Consider the following 7,246-nt stretch of genomic DNA (forward strand, 5'->3'; position numbering starts at 1 on the left):
GTCACCTTGTGCCTGGGTGTCTGGATGACTCCAGCATCTGTAAACTCTGTGGAAAGGGACAGAATTTGGAGACAGAATAAAGAACCTTAATGGAATTATAATTGGAAATATCTAAAAATGCTGATTGTTTATTTCTGGGGACTCACCTGTTCCCAGGAGACAAAGGGCCACACAGCAGAGGAGCCTGGTGGCCATGGCAGGGTGGCGGGGAGGAGGCTTCACCGGATGAGGCCCTTGTGGGCATGAACAGAGGGGCGGGGCATCCTAGTTCCTCTGAGTTCCACAAGGTGGAGAGTGCCCCAACAGTGATATTTATTGCTCTCTGTCACTGCTCATGGGACCTCCTTCCAAAGGTGAGCATTAATTCTCTACAGAAGATTGACTGGACTGGATCATAACTACTTCAGGATGTGGTTGGCTCATTCAAAGCACCTCCCCCAACTGTACCTGTCACAGCCCTGAGCCTCCAGCACTCTGCTGTCCTGATGCATCACAAATCTACTGTCTGCTGGACATTTCCAAGACTGGGTGTGCCACCAGGGCCACAAATTCTGATACCAATACATTACTTTTCAAATCTCAAGACTTTCATTATTCCTCTCATGGGCAATCTCTATCTCCCAGACACAAAATCAAAATAATTCCTTGCTTAATTAGGGCTTTGCCTCAGATTCCTCCCAGAAGCATTTTGACGGGGCCACTACGCTCTTTGGGAAGAGACCTAAATGGAAGTGCTGGGAAGAGACAGGATTGTGAAGATATTATTCCTAGTGAAGGCTAGAGACCGATGCCCTCGTGCTGTGTGATTTCCCCCAGCCCACAGCACAGCGCTTCCTGTAACTGCATTTCTATACGTAAGGGATGCCATTTTACTTCTCTGTGGTGAAGCTCAAAATTGTGTTAATCCTTCAGGCACTGGTATGGATTGTATATGATAAATGAGAGCTTTAGCTCTCCTTGAAAATCCACAATAAAGTACTCCCCAGTTAATCCTGATCTTCTGATGCCTAGCAAAGCTCTACAAGGTTCTTCAATGATTAACACCTGACTCTCTCCCTCTACTAAGGTAACTAATACTTACAAACTCTTTTGGAGGTGGGGATGGAAATCTGGAAAATGACCTGTTTCTTGGGGTATGAATAGTAATGATTTTTGTCCATAGAGAAGATGGAACACATTAGCTCCATGTTTCCGCTGTTGGTGCAGAGCTATACTCCTCCAGGTTCCCAAGCTGGGAGTCTTTCAAGATGAGTGAAAAAGGTATGATTAGCCACTTGGAAGTTATGATAGTAACACTTTTTTTTTAAGATTTTATTTATTTATTTGACAGAGAGAGAGATAGCAAGAGCAGGAACACAAGCAAGGGGAGCGGGAGAGGGAGAAGCAGGCTTCCTGCCGATGGCGGGGTTCGATCCCAGGAACCTGGGACCATGACCTGAGCTGAAGGCAGATGCTTAATGACTGAACCACCCAGGCCCACCAACACTTCCCTAACAGTAGAGAATCAGCAGTGCTCACTCCCCAGTCCTGTGTTTACCTGTTTCAGGGTAGCATCCTGCAGCCCGTGGGTGAAGAAGGCAGAGCTGCTTACAGAGTTTAGGAAGCACAATATTAACAGAGATACATGGAAAGCACCCTGAAATCAGGGCATAGCATTCCAGCAGGAATTTTCTTACCCCTGTCCAGGATCTATCTCCTCCAGGATACACAAGATCATAAAACAGAGAACCTTCGAACATGTAACAAGTTCAGAAAGTGAGTGGGCTGACTCCTTCCTCAGTACTCTGATCTTTAGTTGAAAGAGAAGTCAGACTTAAAGCCACTCTAGGCCCTGGTGATGTTAATGTATTTATGGACTTCTGAAGGTTCAGAGCTGCTCTGACTTAGAATATAATCGGGCTGTCCTCAGAGCGCTGCCTTAACCCCCTGGCCTACCCCATCCCCCTCAGTAGGATGGGACCAGGTTGGGATTCCAACAGCTTCTCTGATGTTCCTGGCTCGGTAGCTATTTTGTTTTGCTTCTATCAGGACACACAGTTTTATCCAAGCAGCCCCCAGCCCCCAAAATCCTGTGCTTGCTCAGAGGTGCCCACAGGGCATAGACAGATGGCCTTGAGGGCTCATTTCCTAAATCTTCTCAGCAACTTAGCCGAAAGCTGGCTCAGTGATCTATATTAACTTAGAGAAGAGCAAGATCCTCTTTTCTATCAAGACACTTCTACTGGGAAGGGGCTTCCATTATTACGTAGTCACAGAAACGTGCCCCACCCCGGGCTCCTGTCCCAGGGCAGGGCAGGGGCCCATTCCATAGAAAATTGGCCCGGAGCTCTGCAGTCCATCTTTGACCCACATAAACGCACACCTCTGTGTGTTCACAGGACTTAGGTTGGGGATCGTGTGCTTGTTTGCTTCTGCATGTGTCTATTTTTCCCATAACACACACAAAAACTATCTCAGTTTGGACTGATGGTGCTACTGTGGTGTGTATATGTGGCCCCGTTGCCTGGCAACCATTCTATGCTTGCCTGCAGTTTCAAGCTCCCTATTGGTCTTAACCCATTTGCACAAGAATAGAAGTCTTTGGGTGCTTCCCTTCTCTCTCCAACATTCACCCAGTGTCTGCAAATCAAGGTCATGATTCAGCCATCAAGCCAGAGCTTCTCACTAAGGCCCACGGCCAGGCGACTCTCCCAGCTTCTCCCCAGAGCCGCTGAGTGGTAACGGAACCAGTGTCTCCTGGTGGCCAGTGGGCTAAGAGCCAAAAAAGGAAATGAGCCTTTTTTGTCAAGACCCAAAGTGCCCTATGCTGTGTTACATGGGTATAGGTGCAGAGGGGAGCTGCAGATGTTGGTATTCTAGGGGCTCAAAAATAATAACCCCTGTTTCTAAGACTGAAAACATTTGAGAGAGAGAGATATTGAAGTCAGAGAAACTGGAATCCAAATGGCAGCTTTGGTGCTGGTGAAGGTGGGGCTGAAAGGTGCAGCTTCAACAGCATTCCTCTGAATTGAATGGCCAACCCCCCTGACTTCCCTACTGAAGAGAGTCTGCCTACTGATTTTACTGTAATTTCAAGGCAGGAGAACAGAAAGTGTCTTCCCCAGATGCAGACAAATACAAAGATACAAGCTGGAGGGTGTGATCTGAGCCTGTTTGGTTCCTTCCTTTCAAAAGTCACAATCAGCTAACTCCGCTCTCCTGCTACAGAGAAGAGAGAGGGGATGGGTGGTGGCAGCTCTGGAGGACCGCCCCCATGAAACAGAGTGGTGAATAATATTGTATGCAAGTGTTGCACTTGTGAGCAGAAAGAGATGAGCATCTGTTAGGACAGTTCTGCTCCCACCTGGAGACATCTCCTCCAATATCATTACTGCTCTTTTGGACACCCCTTGGAACAACAGTTGTGCAATTAAGCAGGGTCTCAGAAGATATGAAATGATTCAGAACAGTATAGTAATTAACTCCAAGTCCACACTGGCTGAAAAACTGAGAATTAGCTATTCTCCCTTCCCTCCCCAATCTGTCCGGCCATATTTCCCATGACGACAAAATAGAGGATCAATGCCAAAATGAAATGACATCATAATGAACTACCAATAATAAAATACCAACACCCAGCGATGCCCTGAATCTGAATCTGTATTACCTTCATTATAAATTTCCTTGTAAGCATCCAGGAAAGTCCAATTCCATTTCTTTTTTTTATCAACTGACTCTCTTTGCTCAAATATGGAATGTTCCAGGCCTTGAACCATATTTATTCCTACTCTAGCTTTTTAGTTCTACAAGAATGATGCAAATGTAATCATTTTATTTCCCTTTGCTCTTACCTCATTCTTTAAGAAAGATTAGGTTGAATTTCCAAAAGTAGAAAATGCTTTTAAAATTCATCCTGTTCTGTCTCAAACATAGTAATGTTAGTAATAATCACTGGAACTAAATTTTTAAATTTTATGTTTGCATCCTGATCCACGTCATGAATCTTTGTAATATAGTCTCAAAGGTTATCTCTGTGATCCTCCCCAGTGAGAGATGTCACATTTGTGACATCTGGGTCTTCTAAGACAAGCACTGTGAAAACAAATATTGCATATCTTCAAATTCCTCTGCTAATTCCTTCTACAAGGTATTCTCATTGTTTTGCCTGCTTCCTCATTAATTTGCCCCATTTTTCCTAAGCCGTTCCTAAGATTCATAATTTTATAAATATATTTATATATTGTATCTGTAATAGGCAAGCTCTTGTAAGGCACAGGCTATAGCTGACACTCTGAATAATTTCAGTATTTTCAACGGATCTTTCTAAGCATTCCCCTGTCAAAACTGTCCAGACCGTACGTAGCCGTTTTTACAGGTGTGGTTCTGAAGGCCACTCTCATCTTTTGGGGAGGCGTTCCAGTGGAATGAATCCTCTGAGATCCTGCATGGTTTCCTCTATTAGACTTCTCGGGGTCCAGTTATCTGATCTGCCTTAGTATCAAGAAAACATCTCTCTTCTCTAGTAGCTCCTTTGAGAGCAACTGAACCCAATGCTTCTCTTCTTCCCTTTAAATCTGTCTTTCCTGGCCCTCAGGATCCCTTTTCCTTTCACATGAGAATACGAAGTCTTCTAAGATTTTAGCACTTCTCCCAAGGAAATCTCCTTCTTCCTCCAATTGAGTAAATCTGCATTTTAAATTTTGTTTGCAGTAGTTTGTAAATGCTTAAAAAGAATCCGGTCCCAAATTTCTTGTGTCTGATTCCCATTTCCATCATTTCTTAGCTATATGACTTTTGGAAAATTATATATCTTTCTTCTTCTTCAATTTCCTTGTCTGTAGAATGGAGTACTAATTGAATGTTTTCAGCTTCTAGCAGGAATATAGTAAGAACCATATAAGAACTTTCTACTATAAATAGTTTTCCTTTGTTCCTATCCTGATGGCAAAGAGAAAGGACAGTGTGCAATGTTTCATCCATGCTCTTAGCACATGAAACTCTCTGTGACATTTTGTTCCAGCCACAAGAGCTCTTTTATTTGTCCTCTAAGCTTTTGCAATAATTATGTTGATTGATTTTGGGTCTTTGTGTGTACATGATCTAACTTATTTCTCCCTGAGAGTCCTCCTAATTACTTTTTCTTCAAGAGAGAGGGTCTGGCCAGTTTATGCCTGCTCTCATGTACAATAAATTATTTCTGTCTGGGAGTTCACCAATTACTGATAGTTCACACTCTTTGACTTTCAAGAAGACTCTTGGAAATATAAATTCTCCCATGACAGGCCACGTAATGAGACTATTTCAATAGGTATGTTCTCACTTCTGAAAGACTCAGTATTAGATTTGACCTTGCATTTTTAATCTCTTAACAGTAAATGGGAAGGTTGTCATCAACCAGGATCTCAAAAAATATCCAAACACGAGTAGCTGCCATTTTATAGCGCTCTGTATGATGGAGAGCCCATGCCTACAGCTGCGTCATCCAAAATACATATTCTGCGCTTGAATTGAGGAGTAGGGATGGGAAGAGATCTATTACTAAACCCAAATAAATCTGTTGGATATTATAGATACCTAATTCAAATAATCTACACAGAACTGCAGAGACCATGGTCTGTTCAACTCCTAATGAGATATAGCTCTGATCACTGACACTGAACAAAGTGCAACATTTGGCCACTTAGTTTTAGATTATTTAAACAGAGAAAAATTATGGCACATAAAGTCAAGACCCTCTTTACTACCCCCTTTGGTTCTTTCTTTCCCTCCATGATATAACCATTATTTTGGGGTCAGTGAATCTTTCTCCTGCTTTTGCTTTTACACTTTTGTTTGCATATGGCTTTTATCCACAACCACCGTCAAAATACATGGCTATATGTGTTGAAAGCCTTTATGTACTTTCCATGGATTAACTTATCTCTAAAAAAATACCACGAGGCTCTTATAATGATTATTCCTGCTTTAAAGATGAGAAAATTGAAAAGATGAGCGATGAAGTAATTGTGCCCACGGTAACATATTTAATAAATGTATAAACTGTGTGATGATTAGGTCACACAGGTCATATGTGTCCAGGAGGCGGGTTTTAGAGCAGGCGAAGAAAAGGGTCTGGGAGCAGCAGGGAAGAGCCAGGCCGAAGAACACACTGAAATCAGACACGGAAGCAGGTTCTGTCCCACCGTAAACATGACAGAAACTGAATCTGATCTTTCAGTTTCCATCTTGAAAAGCAGGACCCCAGAATGGCAAAAAATGGGAGAATGACAAGTGGAATTTGGCTGTATGGCAGAACTCATTGAACCCGAATCTCCTTGGGCAGTCAGAATTCAGGCTTCTCTGCACCAATTGCCAGAGATGCCCCGATAAGGGCTGAGAAGGGTTCAGTACCTAAAATAAGACCGTGGGGAAGAGTAATTATAACCATTCAGAATGGATTGCAGAATGGAATGGAAGTGTCTAGCATAAGTCAGAAGAAGAATATAGGTTCAGGATGTAGGATCAGGGGGAAAGAGAGCAAAGTAAGTGTGTATAGGTCTGCACACTTGTAGATACTCAGTGTGGAGCCTGTTTTTATTGTCCCAGGGCAGGCAGCCAAAGAGGCCCTACCAGCCCTGAGTCCCACACAGCCTTTGGCTGGCACTGGCCTCTGCTGTCTATCCTCAGGCAGGCCAGGACTCTCCTCAGGCAGGACAGAGACTGATGAACCCCAAGATTCCAGGAGTGGTAGCTGGTGGCTCATGGAATAAACTGTCTGCTTTGCCCGTATCTGAGATGCTCTTTGAACAGAATGAAAAGGCCCCACATAAACATTAAGTTACATTAACCTTAGAAAGGAATGTCCACAGTCACAGTGAAGAGGCTTCTGTTACAATCAGGAAAACTTGTGGTGGTGGGGGGGGGATTCTATTAATACCCAGTGTTAGTAGAGAATGAAGAGGACCGAGGAGTTGTGGAGACATCAGTTATCAGGAGCGCCTACCATTCGGATGGGCATGGCAAATGCAGGAAGGCAGGAAAATCTACAGGGTGTGTCATTAAAGTCTATCTGACATGTGGTGAGTTCTGAGCTCGCAACTTGTCAGGAATCCCTGAAACCCATTTCCTAAGTTATTTCCCACATAAGATTTTCTATGTTGCTACCTTATCATTTTCTGTCGTTGTCAGGCCCCCAAACCCACTCATTTATCCTGGTGAAGGAGCAGGAGAGACCTCTACCCAGGACAGCTGGGGGCTGGAGGCAGAAGGGGAAGCTTGAGGGTTTCTG

At 43.7% G+C, this 7,246-nt stretch overlaps 1 long non-coding RNA gene across 2 annotated transcripts; it reads right to left on the bottom strand.

Moving 5' to 3' along the window:
- Positions 1–7,246, bottom strand: LOC112818872 (uncharacterized). 2 transcript variants are annotated; one of them, XR_003206700.2, is made up of 3 exons: positions 7,123–7,246; positions 147–1,239; positions 1–46 (listed from the first exon to the last, which is right to left on the bottom strand). It is a non-coding gene; the product is annotated as an uncharacterized lncRNA (long non-coding RNA). The 2 variants fall into 2 exon arrangements; XR_003206702.2 differs by lacking the exon at positions 7,123–7,246 and adding an exon at positions 1,677–1,811.

The sequence above is a fragment of the Callorhinus ursinus genome, unplaced genomic scaffold (genome assembly GCF_003265705.2).
Source record: "Callorhinus ursinus isolate GAN/ISIS: 27379988/994484 unplaced genomic scaffold, GSC_fseal_2.0 scaffold2618, whole genome shotgun sequence".
Taxonomy (NCBI): domain Eukaryota; kingdom Metazoa; phylum Chordata; class Mammalia; order Carnivora; family Otariidae; genus Callorhinus; species Callorhinus ursinus.